At 39.4% G+C, this 12634-nt stretch overlaps 1 long non-coding RNA gene across 1 annotated transcript in view; it reads right to left on the reverse strand.

The window, feature by feature from the left end:
* Positions 1 to 5143: 5143 nt before the first annotated feature.
* The window catches only part of LOC114552717 (uncharacterized), a 32525-nt gene continuing 25034 nt past the window's right edge, over positions 5144 to 12634 (reverse strand). The window contains exons 2-3 of the long non-coding RNA XR_003692211.1: positions 5574 to 5693; positions 5144 to 5445 (exon numbers count right to left, since the gene is read on the reverse strand). This is a non-coding gene — a long non-coding RNA (uncharacterized LOC114552717). The remainder of the gene's footprint in view (positions 5446 to 5573; positions 5694 to 12634) is intronic.

The following is a 12634-nucleotide window of genomic DNA, read 5'->3' on the forward strand; positions in this document are numbered from 1 at the left end:
AAAAAAAAAAGTTATAATCGAGCAATGTGGTGTTCTTGCCAAGCCATGTCACCCAGATATTTAATTATTTAGAGTGTGGTACTGGTTAATGCATTTTGGCAGTCTTGACTCTTGTAGTACTTGTAGCAGTCAGGACAGACAGACATTCTAGATTCCTGATACATAGGAAGCAGGATAATGCTGGGTTGTCTCACCTGAGGGTATAACATGCTACTTCCGCCTGACTGGATACATGCCTTAACCCAAAATGAAGGGGGAGAGCGGAAGAGTGATCGGGGAATAGCAGACTATGAGAAAAGAATGCTGTTGAAGATCAAATATATTTTCCATGTCAGAACAACAAGAAAATGCATTTCTCTTTCTTGACAAAACCTCAGGTGCATTTCAAAGTGAAGTACTACATCTAGAGTCAGTTTTTTATTAAAGGTAATGTGCATTATTCAGACCTGTCAGTCCGACTTTGCCTGAGGTCTGGGTTACAACACCGTGTATTCTGAATGAAAAAAGGTCTGGATTTTTTTTCTACAGCCAGAGAAAGCAAATGATTGAAGTTTAGAAACATTGGGGTTTGAGAGAGAGGATTGCTTAATTTCTCCAAAACGCGTTTGCTTACATTTACACAGTTGGCACTTCACCAGTCCACCTACAGTACTTCTTTGTGCTCCCAATAAATTGTGATGATCATGCCACTGGAAATTTCACTGCTCATTTCCAGCAGATTATTTGGCTTGCTGTAGGTCTGAGGTGACAGTTTTACTCCTGCCTTGCTTCCTCAGAGTAGAAGGTCGTGGATGCCTTTTTCATGAATTTTCATGCAGTTTGATGGTATCCAAGTGGTGAGCTACTTAGCTCACTTATTGGATGTCAGTATCATCTTCACTCGTGATAGATAGGGTGATAGACACGTCATTGCTCAGACAGCTAGTTGCTAAGTAACTCTAGTAATAACTAAAAATTAGGGGTGGGGTTCAATAGCCTTTGAGCAAATCTGAATCCAGTTCCGTTTTGGTGGGAATTGACAATGTTCTAAAAATAAAAAAAAGGGTTTTATTTTATTCAGTATCATACATAAACCATGGATAGGGTTTAGGGTGTTGTGCTTTCAACATATATTTAGTTGCTGTTATATGACTATTAGTATCCCTGTCCCCTTTCACTTCACTGGGGGGCTGTGCTTTAGCTGCAGAAGTCAGGCAAGCTAAGGTATAAACAATACAGTGGAAACTATATTAAGTCTACTTAATAATTCAGCAAATATCATCGTAATAAATCACATATTTTTCTGCATGCATAAGGCACTTTAGGGTTACCTGAGGGCCGAAATTGTTGTTGCACTGCTACAGGTCACAGAATCTGATGGGTCACAGAATACGGTAAAACACCGGGAGTAGGCTCTGGCAAAACACTTGTCCTCTTCTTACTTTAACATTATGGACAGTAGATAAGATTTAAGCTAACCTAACCCTAACCCATCCCTATGATTTCTACAACTCATTTGCAACAGATGGAATGTTTTGCAAGAAAATGTTAGGTTTCATAGATTCAATTTAATTTATCTGCAAAAACATTAATTGCCAACATATTTTATCATCCTAGGGTCTCATTTATAAATATTTTTTACCCAAAAGCCAAAAATGGCCATCTCCTCCTGCGCTCCGTAACGGACAATGTGACGGTGAGACAGCGCGATTACCATATTTTCCGGACTATAAGTTTTTTTTCCTACTTTGGCTGGTCCTGCGACTTATAGTCAGGTGCGACTTATATATCAAAATATATATAATTTAACATGTTTTTACATGTTAATTCATACTGAAAACATTACCGTCTACAGCCGCGAGAGGGCGCTCTAGGCTTGGGACAACTAGAGGGCTCCTCCTAAAGACAACTGAGAAAGAAAAGAGATAAACTGCAGGTAGTAAAATATGCAGCCGAAAACGGTAATTGAGCAGCAGAAAGAGTTTGAAATGAGGGAGAAAGTTATGAAGGAGACTGGCGAAAAGGTGACTCTTACTGCAATGAAGAAAACAAAGAAAGCTAATCGGCTAATTGTGGGCTGAAAGCAACACGGCCAGAGCTGGAGGAACGAGTCGGGAGGGGCTCGTTCACGGTGCAGTTACGTCTCCACGCCTTTTAATACATCCATGCTCCACACCCTGCTAGCTAGTTGTTCTGTGTTCTATTGTATAGTTCAATAACTGTTAATGTGTTACGTTAACATACCGGACACCTACCGTATTCAGCATATCGTTCTGTGTGCTATTGTGTAGTTGAATAACTCTTGTATTTATAATCTAAATAAATGCGACTTATAGTCTGGTGCGACTTATGTTTTTTTTCTGACGCATTTTTTGACTGATGCGACTTATACTCCGGAGCGACTTATAGTCCGAAAAATACGGTAATATCAATGACTCAAGATTTGAGTTGGATTTTACAAGGTGTTCATGGAACAATTATCACACAGTGCAAGCGCAAATAGCACTGCTGGATTTAATCTTCATGATAACGTGGATGATATGGGGAGAAAAAAATGTGAGTGAGGCATTAATACTAGTAATCGTTATTCCCACATTTACTTTTTGCAGTCTGACTTCAGTTCACCACCTCACCATCTGCGTTGCCAATTCCCATTTTGTCTCCAAAATGTGCGTACGCATGGGTCACAGTTTGCGTGGAGGACCGCTCATTCTCCCATCAAGTTTGTTTTTTATAAATCACAACCTTTGAGTGGGAAGTGGCGTACGGACATTTTCAGCCCCGTTTTGTGGGTACGCCACGTTTATAAATGAGACCCCATATCTGTACAATATCTACTCCTGATTGAGATTTATATGGGTATGTTTAGGCAACAGTAATCGCTTGGTTAAAGTTGGTCTTAGTTAAATAATTTAAAATCTTTATCTTGAGCTTAAGCATGACACAACAGGACTTGATTAGTTTTTCAACAGGGTAGGAAATTAGCACCCGCCACCAGCCAATGGCGGGTACTTTTTCAAAGTGGCGGGGGACTTTGCCTTGTATACGAGCCACAGTGGTGGGTGGATTGTAAAACATTCCTGGTAACGGATTGGACAGCTTTGTCAAAGAATGCTGTTGCTAAGTAACAATGCCCAATACTTATAGGAGTCGCGTTATGTTACTGCTAATGAATCCCCAACATTTCCAGATTTTGCTGCTTCATAATAAAAACATTCAAATACCAAAATAACGGAGGACTTATATTCTGACACACTTATAGAAAATTAAACCGTCCACAGCCTGGGCTTTGACCACGCATATATCCATCAACTCCAGACTTTTGTCGAGTAGTTTTCAGCGCTAGTCCGTGACACCATGTAGCTGAACTGAGGTACAGACGAAATGAAAATTATCGGTTAAAAGAAATGTGGCGACGTAGCCCCGGTGTTAAGAGGCCCTCCGCGGAGTCAGCAGTAGCTATGACTGTACAAACTGTTGAGGGATGAATTAAAGAAAAAGAGAAGGTACTTTTGGAACCGCATTGTGCCACATTGACAAAATAAACAGCGAGAGATCGTGCAAAACATTTCAGCCAACCTGTATTAAACTTCAATGTACGCTGTAACGATTTTCCAGTTGGTGAAAGCTGCTGCTGTTTTAATCCTGACTGCTCTCTGCTGCTCAATTCCCCCCGCGACTGACCGACCACCCCCCTCTCCAAAATAAGTTGGTTTTTATTTTTAAAGAACTATACAAAAAAACAACTTTCACTGTCTCTCGCAACTTCACTGCAACATAAATACAAAAGGCATCGCAACTTTTATCGCAGCTTTTTACAAAAGCTCCCGCAAAATTAGGCATTTTTCAACAATCTAAAAAAAAAGGCCGCAAAATCCTGGAGGGACTGTTCAATGCTATGTTACTGAGAGATAGGGTTGGGTATCGTTTGGTTTTTTTTCGATTCCGGTGCTAAATCGATACTTTTAAAAACGGTGCCGGTGCCTAAACCGGTACTTTTCAATAAAGTTGAAAAAAAAAATAAAAAAAAAATAAGGGTAGTAAACAACAGTCAGTGACTTGTTTATTGCTAAGGCCATGGTCAAAATTAAAGATTTAATAATAACGTAATAACTATAACAATAACAATAACTTATTTCACCAGTAAATTGCTGTTGAACCCCAGATGGGAAAAGGGTATTTTACAATTACTGTCAATGCACCACGAGGCTACCAGTTTTAAGTGAATCTGTGTTGTTTAATTCCGACAATGGCAGCTGCAAGTGAACGCACCGTCTGTGTTGTTTAATTCCGACAACGGCAGCTGCAAGTGAACGCACCGTCTGTGTTGTTTAATTCCGACCATATAAACATACTGTACATCTATGAATTGCGACAACGGCAGCTGCTGCGCTGCAGAGCAGACTGTTACATCCCGCTGTTGAAGTCCTCCACAGTGAAATACAGTCACACCTTACACTGTTTAACGTTAGCTGTCAGCATTTTAACCGTGATTAATCCAGCTGCTAGCTAAAGGTAGGCTAACGTTACATGCTTTCAGGTGTTTTAGTGTAAAGTCAGGCACCGAAACTTTCGTTCTTATTCGGTCTCGTTACTACTGTTTACGTCGGCACCGGTTCCCTATTGGCACTGAGTTTCGGTACCCAACCCTAATGAGAGATGAGTCAATATTTTTTTCTGTTCATTAAACATGTTCACTACAATTACTGTAGATTATGATTGACCAAACACAATTTAACCATGGTCTCGCAGGTCAATTTTTGTGTACCTGCTACCCCCCCATCTCATCTCTCCTCACAGATATATATATATTTTTTTTAAATGAATATATTTCACTGAAGCTGGATCAGGCCTCTGAGACAACATATTGATCCATTTCTATTGATGTTTATTGCTACTGGCAAGATTCACTTGCATGCAATGTTGCTTCGATTATTGTTTTTCACAAAGTTCGCCTCAATTCGATTCAAACTCAAGTTTCAAGGAGGGTCGACCGATGATTGCACTTCAGTGATTGAAGTCTCTTTTCTGTACTGCAAAAACTGAATCTCACTTTTATTTATAAATTTAAAGGGAGTGGCATCCCCAGAAAGCACAAAAAAAGTGTTCTGTACATTCCCTGTATCACAGGATGAATACATGTATAACACTCTGGTGTCCTACATAAAATATCAATCGCACACAACTTTGCCTTTCATCTAGAAGCAGCTTAGTAATTACAGTATGTTCACTTTGGTTAACAGAGAAAAACTTTTTCCTGGACTCTACACAGTTGGCCTGAAGGCAGTGTGCATCCTCATATAAAGCTTCTTTTTTTCCAGTCAGAAAACAGCAAAATCTTATGACTACTATGCCCAGACATGCACACATGCTCGTACACACACACATAAACAGAGTCACAAATCCCTTTGGCCTCCCAGCCTGCCTTCTTCCCCTGCTGCGCTTGATCAGCCATTCTTTCTTCATCTGCAGAACACAGAGAAATGGCTGTGGTCCCATGTAGCCTCATCCTGCCTTTTCCATTTGAAGCCCCAGAAAACCAGTGAAAATGCAGCTTCATTTTGACAAACTCTTTTAGGCGTTCATCTACTTACTTGTTAGCCTGCCTGGCCTCCCGCCTGCGGTTCTAGCAGCAATCCCATCAGTGACTTCTGTCTCTTGTCCGATTCAAGGCTTCACCCTGGGATGTCGTATTGATAGGGGAACAACCGGCCCTTTGGTTTTGATGGTGGAGAGAGAAACTGTTGGAAGGTTTCTAATAAGAAGAGAAGTGACTGAAACTGGTGTTTTTAAGGGTTGTTAGAATAAGATGGAAGGTGTACAGGATACAGGAGGAGATGGAATGATTGAATGAGGAATTTGAGAAAGGACCATATTTGCTGGAACGATTTGTAAAATTGCCTGAACCTTCGTGAGTTGGTCTCACTAGATGCTTTTAAAGTCATTTTAAATGACATGGAGGCAGGCACATCTGGCTGTAAAATCCCTGATTTAGATGACTTCTGGCGAACATTGTTGAATATCTTGATAATATGCTCGTGTAATGTATTATGTATTTTCACTGGAATTGTTATATGTGTTATGTCTGAAACTATGTTTATTGTGCTGCTGCCTGTCTTGACCAGGACACTCTTGTAAAAGAGATTCTTTATTTTAATGAGTATATCCCTGGTTAAATAAAAGGTTATATATATATATATATATATATATATATATATATATATATATATATATATATATATATATATATATATATATATATATATAAAAACCCAGCTCAAGCCCCATAAATCAGGTACTAAGTTCTGTAACTTAATGTAAATATGCTTCCTGTCAGAAGCCAGTTTGTGTAAACAGTCAGTGTGGTGATGCTGGGCTTCAGAGCAGCGGGCTGTAAGTCCAGAAGACTGACGTTTTCTTCAGATAACACGTAAATTGCGTAGGTCGCTTTTCCTTCCCCCCCCTCCACACCAAAATAGTGACAGAAACTTGACACTGAAAAGAGTGCCATGCCACTGTCCTAAACCACGTAAATGTTTGAATAAAGGAATCAATGTTTAAGTATTAGTGGTCTTTTTTATTTTTTACAAACCGTGTTATCGACTTTGGTATTGAGTATCTTGTACTTTCGGTGGCATCGGTATTTAACTAAGATGTTTGGTTAGTTAAATGGATCAGGTGACAAAAACAAACTACAAAAACATGTTCCTTTCATGTACTTTGCAACAAAACTGGTGATATCAGTGGGAGATGTGCTGCTATGTCTATTAAAGTGATGGTTCGGAGTAATGTCACCCTAGGGTCCTTTGTACCATGGCCTCGAGCCAAACACCCACTCAGAAGCTTTTTTCACCTGGGTCGAACATTGGGAGAGTTAACGTAGAGTAGCGTTGTCAGCTGAATAGCTTAGCGCAGGGGCTAATGGATCCGAAGTGTCTCTTAACATTACCCCACTAATAATGCCCGAAATGATACCAAACGTCTACACTAGTACAAAAAGGTTATGCACTCATAAAACGATGGATTGTAAAGTTTGTAAGTACACCAGAAGTGTATGTAAATAACACTTGCCTGCTCTCTTCTGCGCTCTGTTGCTGCAGCTGCTGCTACCTGCAGTAAGACGAGTGCTTAGGGCCGTCTACAAATTACAACACCGAAAAGAGATGCAACAAAAATATTTATTAATTTAATGATTAAATAAGGTAATGTCTCCAAACTTAACTCAATTATAACTTGTCTCCTGCTAGTTATTCTACAGCACTTACTTAAAAAAATAAGTTAAATTAATAAATATTTTTGTTGCATCTCTTTTCGGTGTTGTAATTTGTAGACGGCCCTAAGCACTCGTCTTACAGCAGCAACAACAGCAGAGAGCAGAAGCCAGCAGGCAAGTGTTATTTACATCAACTTCTGGTGTACTTACAAACTTTACAATCCATCGTTTTATGAGTGCATTTGTACTACTGTAGACGTTTGGAATCATTTCGGGCATTATTAGTGGGGTAATGTTAAAGAGACACTTCGGATCCATTAGCCCTTGTGTTAAGCTATTCAGCTGATAACGCTACTCTACGCTAACTCTCCCAATGTTCGACTCAGGTGAAAAAAGCTTCTCGGGGGGTGTTTTGCCTGAGGTTGTGGTGCAAAGGACCCTAGGGGGACATTACGCCGAACCATCACTTTAACCTATGATAGACAGGGGTGGATGTCTGCACTGATTCAAATAGTTTGAACTATGGCTGGGCAATATATCGATATATCGATATTGTGATATGAGACTAGATATCATCTTAGATTTTGGATATCGTAAAATTGTAATATATTAAGTGTTGTGTTTTCCTGGTTTTGAAGGCTGCATTACAGTAAAGTGATGTAGTTTTCTGAGCTTAGCAGACTGTTCTAGCTGTTCTATTATTTGCCTTAACACACTTTGTCATTAAATACAACATTTCTGATGATTTTCAAAAATCGCACTGTGTAAGTAATATTTTGTTAAAGCACCAATTGTCAATCCTACAATATTGTCGCAATATCAACATCAAGGTATTTGAGAATATCGTGATATTTGATTTCCTCTATATCGCCCAGCCATAGTTTGAACCAATACTGACCTTATTGACCCTTGTGTTGTCTTTGGGTCAAATTGAACCCGTTTTCTAAATGTCTATATCAGAAATATGCGTTTCTTTGTTACTACCTAATTGTAATTACCCAAAAATAACATGGATGATTCCATTCACAAGTACGACAAAAGGTTGGATCTCATTGAATTTTGGGTGTTTTGTTAAATTTTTTAGCATTTGAAAAAAATAAAATCTAAATGTTTCTAAACAGTATCCTGAGTGAACGTTGACCCTTCTGTGATTATCCTTCCTTTAATATTAGTCTAAATAATTCATAATTTCTGCTTTTTTTTATCTCCAGGATTAGGTATAATTTCCTATAAATGAGGTTTAGTGACCATGAATTCCAAAAATAAAGTGTAAAACTAGTGATATGTTGGATGTTCAAACATGGTAGTGAAAGGAAGTGTAAAACGGGGGGGAAAGGGGCCAACATTTTTTTTTAAAAGCACCAAAAAGGGTTGAAAAAAAAAGACACAAAAACGTCAGAAAAAGTGAAAATTTGCACGGTCCAATCGAAGACAACACAAGGGTTAAGCAGGGTGTTAGGGTATCAGCCAGACATAACATATCCACATTTTTATAATTTGCTTGTACTATTAGACTAATTTTAAATGGCCAAATCATTAACTTATTAAAATGCAAGGATCCATTTTGTGCTAAAACACACAACTGGAAGCAGCAGTGATGATTCAGATTTTTGTGAGCACGCTGACTGGAGGCAAACAACAAACTTAACTTTCCACACAGCTGATTCCCACTTTCCATGCCCTTCCCAGCTGTCTGTTTCCTACCTGCACAGCCCACTGTAGTCCCAAGGCTAAGAGATTATCATGTTGATCTCAAAGTGTGAATCAATTAAGCTCTCACCACATTTGCAATCAATAAACAGCAAAGCCACTGACAGGCTTTCGCCTCAATCCTTCTCCCATTGTCAAAATGTCCTCTAAAGCACCTAAGCCCAAACTCCTGTAGAGACAGCCAAACAAAATGACTATTCCGAGCATGTCTATATCGACGGATACTAAGCAAGGGGACTGGGGGAACCAGAGGTAACAATAGAAAAGGGGTTTTCAAGAATCAGAGATGGATTTGTGTCATGATTGTCAATGATCTATTCTCTTGCCCTCTCAGTCAGACAGTAAAGCCCAATTTGTATTCTTGTTTCTTTTTTGGAACTGTCAGGGAGACAGACGTGTGTCCATGTCTGCTGCTGGGGCAGTCAATGAGCCATTGATTTGTAGAACCATGCTGATGTCTGAGATGCCTATGTGATGGATGGGCCCCATCTTAAACAGAGGATAAAAAACAACTGTAATAACTAAACAAGTAAAAGTATGATACATACTTTTGAAAGTTTATAAATTGCCCATACAGCCATTTCATATTAAGTGCTTCCATGCCCATGTTTTCCTTTTATCCATCTATCTAATACACTGACATTACTGCGGAATCCTTTCCATTTACCTTTTCAACAATGAATAGGGCTGAAACCATTTTTGCTGATTTCAAACTTATTTCACATCAAAGGTGGCCATTTTAGCACAGAAAGTGACAGAATGTATTGCTGTATGTCTGTAGATGTGTTGCACAAATACCAAACTACTGTTGTCCTTTCATTATTTTCTGGTTATTGGGAAGCTGTCACTTGACAAGCCTTCTCTAATTTACTTTTCCTGCACCAATATGTGAAACAAAAAAATAATAACAATGTCCTCATACGACTAAGGTATCAAAGACAAAATACCATATATACTGTATGTTTTTATATCGTGTACATTGTGTGTGCATTTGTGCTCATATCTATATAACTACACACCAAACTACACACTTAATGCAGGCAGCTGATTTGACAAATAGTTTTCTCAGTTTTTGTTTAATCTAGGGTGTATTTTAGTCTGTGTTTGAGAGCACGTCTGCAGTATAGAAATTAAGCCTGTTGACGCATACCCAGCACGAACATTTGACTTGTTAGTTCAATAGTGGTTGCAAGCGAACCCTCATTACCATGTTCTATCATTGTGTATTCTCTCAAAGAAAAATAGATCCAGCAATGTTAGTTGAAAAATGAACAAAAAGATTGGTTCTGCGAGAATAGGCTTACTGTACCAGCTGCGTGTCTGTGGTGGGCCGCTCGGATTGGAGTCGACCTGCATAAGAGAAGCTGATGAAGCGCTAACACATATGTATGTAAATATCTAAATACAACGCAGAAGTTGCACACATACAGAACACAACATAGTCAATGTAGCACAAAAAGGGGGGGAAACTAACTGAATGCAAACAAAACCTCTGTTGTCATGGAGTATTTACTGATCCACTGCAGTTTTCTATTACTGTGAAAGACAAACAGTTGTTGGGACTGCAGAGGTGATTGGCTTTGTTGGACAAAGAAAAAAAAAATACTGCCTCAGTGTTAGAGGTATTATTAGACAACATGCCTCCTACAGCCTGGAGCAATGCATATTGTCTGTTATTACCATTGATCTTTTATTATCCGTTTTTCCCTCAATGGGAACCACTAAGCTGACAATCCAAACATGCTACTGGACAGACTTTGTGAGGCAATCCAGGCCAAAGGCCTTTTTGAGCCCCAGCTGAATACACGTCAATTAGATAAATACAGGCCAGAGCTGATTGTGAAAGCTGCCATTTGATAGAATGAATCCTAAATGTGCTGTAGTGATGTTAAAGGATGGGTTTACACTCCCAGTCCCTCCTCATCAACCTGCACCGTCCACATTAGTCTAAGTGCCTTGATCATCCATGCGCAAACCCTCTGGGAGAATAGGGTGGAAGGTGTCGGTGGTGAAGGTGTGGTGGCAGATTCCTCCTTGCATCATATGAAACCTCCATTTCACGGCTAACTAACCTGGTGAAAAGTAATAGGGGAGCTGGGGAAATGATGAAGAGACATGGCCAATAACTTTCATTATGTGTCTGTAACCTTATCCCGTTCGCTAATTAATTTTCCACTGGCAGTCATACGCCAATATGTGTTGGACCACACAGAGGAACATCCCAGGTAATCTGTCCTCACTGCATGGCATTGGTGGTATTGCCAGAAAGAAGCGGAATAGCAAATATTGCTGATACTTCAGCCTTAGGTGAGGTTTAGTGGTGGAGAGACCAATATATCTGTTTGCTTTTGCAGAGTCAGATTTGTATATCCCTTCCTCGGCTCCTTTTTATAGATCATAGCCTCTTGCCAGATGCAATCTGTCTTTTTTTTCTCTCTCCCACATAGCTGTGAGCTGAGGGATTCTTTCTTTTCTGCATCTCTTAGTTTTACGACATTGTGTTGGATCAGTGCATAAAATAATAGGTGTGCCTTCCAACTATTGATCTGAATCCATTTCTGCTACGTCAATATCTCAATAGTCTTAAGGCTTGAAATGCTTATCTATAGCTAGTCTCCTCTTGTTCTTGACTGAAACTGTCTGAATGTGGGAAAATAATGTTAAGGATCATGGAAAAAGCTGAAGTTCTTAATATTTTGTAATGGTGAACACCAATGCGTGCTACAGTAAAACTAATCAATTAGCTTATTTTATTTAATGATGCTGTGGGTTTATGCAAACCAGTTGCAATGAGAAGAATCAGCAGAATGAATAATAGATCACAAGACACAATCTGAATACAGGCTACCAGTGCAGAAAGCTCCCTAACAGTTCTTCTCTTCATACCACTGGTACCAAACAGTGGGCTGCTAAGTGTTTAAACTGGAATTTCTGGATTCCATTATAGCTTTATTGTATTTCCTGTCATGATGGCTGTTTTTTTCTTCAGTACACAATTAAACCTGGGACTGTAACTCTTGCCTTGTGCCTGCCAAACTCCTTCAACAACACAGTCAGCCCCATTTAAGAAAGCCCGTGGGGTCGGTAGAACAGGCAGGAGGGCAGGATTTCAGCACCACCTAGTGGCAGCCTCTGAAACAAGCCATTGTTTGTAGAATGGGTTTAAAATGCATCCCATAAAGATTAATATCTATGCAAAACAAGGGAGCATGGTCCAAGCACCTATTCCCTGCTTTCATCTTAGAATTTGCTCACATAGGTAATACTGTTTTGACTGAAGAGATCATCATCAGAAACAGTAAGGAGAATCTGACAGTGCTGAAAAGAGAGGGATATCTACTTTGCCATTACAGTTTGTTACTTTCATCGGCATTAGGGAAACAGCACAATGGCTCATAAGCGAAATGGTGTGGTATGAAACTGTCATTAGAGAAATGATAGCAAGAAACGCCAATGGGCAATGGAAATGATAACGGAAGACAGTATCGTATCATGGTTGCTTGATGTGAATTGTATTACTCCAGGGTACATCATCAAACCAGAAACATTGCATCCTAATAATGTCTTATTTTTCTTTCAGCTATAATTTTTTACATCCTTAATGATGATTTGAAAGCAAACAATCTCCTGCCATTACTAATGATTCACACTTCCTACAGTACAAGTCCATTGTTAACGGATCAGTTCTAATGAAGTGTCATTTCACATAGGCACGCACCCACAAACAGACAA

The sequence above is a fragment of the Perca flavescens genome, chromosome 3 (assembly GCF_004354835.1).
Source record: "Perca flavescens isolate YP-PL-M2 chromosome 3, PFLA_1.0, whole genome shotgun sequence".
NCBI classification, from domain to species: domain Eukaryota; kingdom Metazoa; phylum Chordata; class Actinopteri; order Perciformes; family Percidae; genus Perca; species Perca flavescens.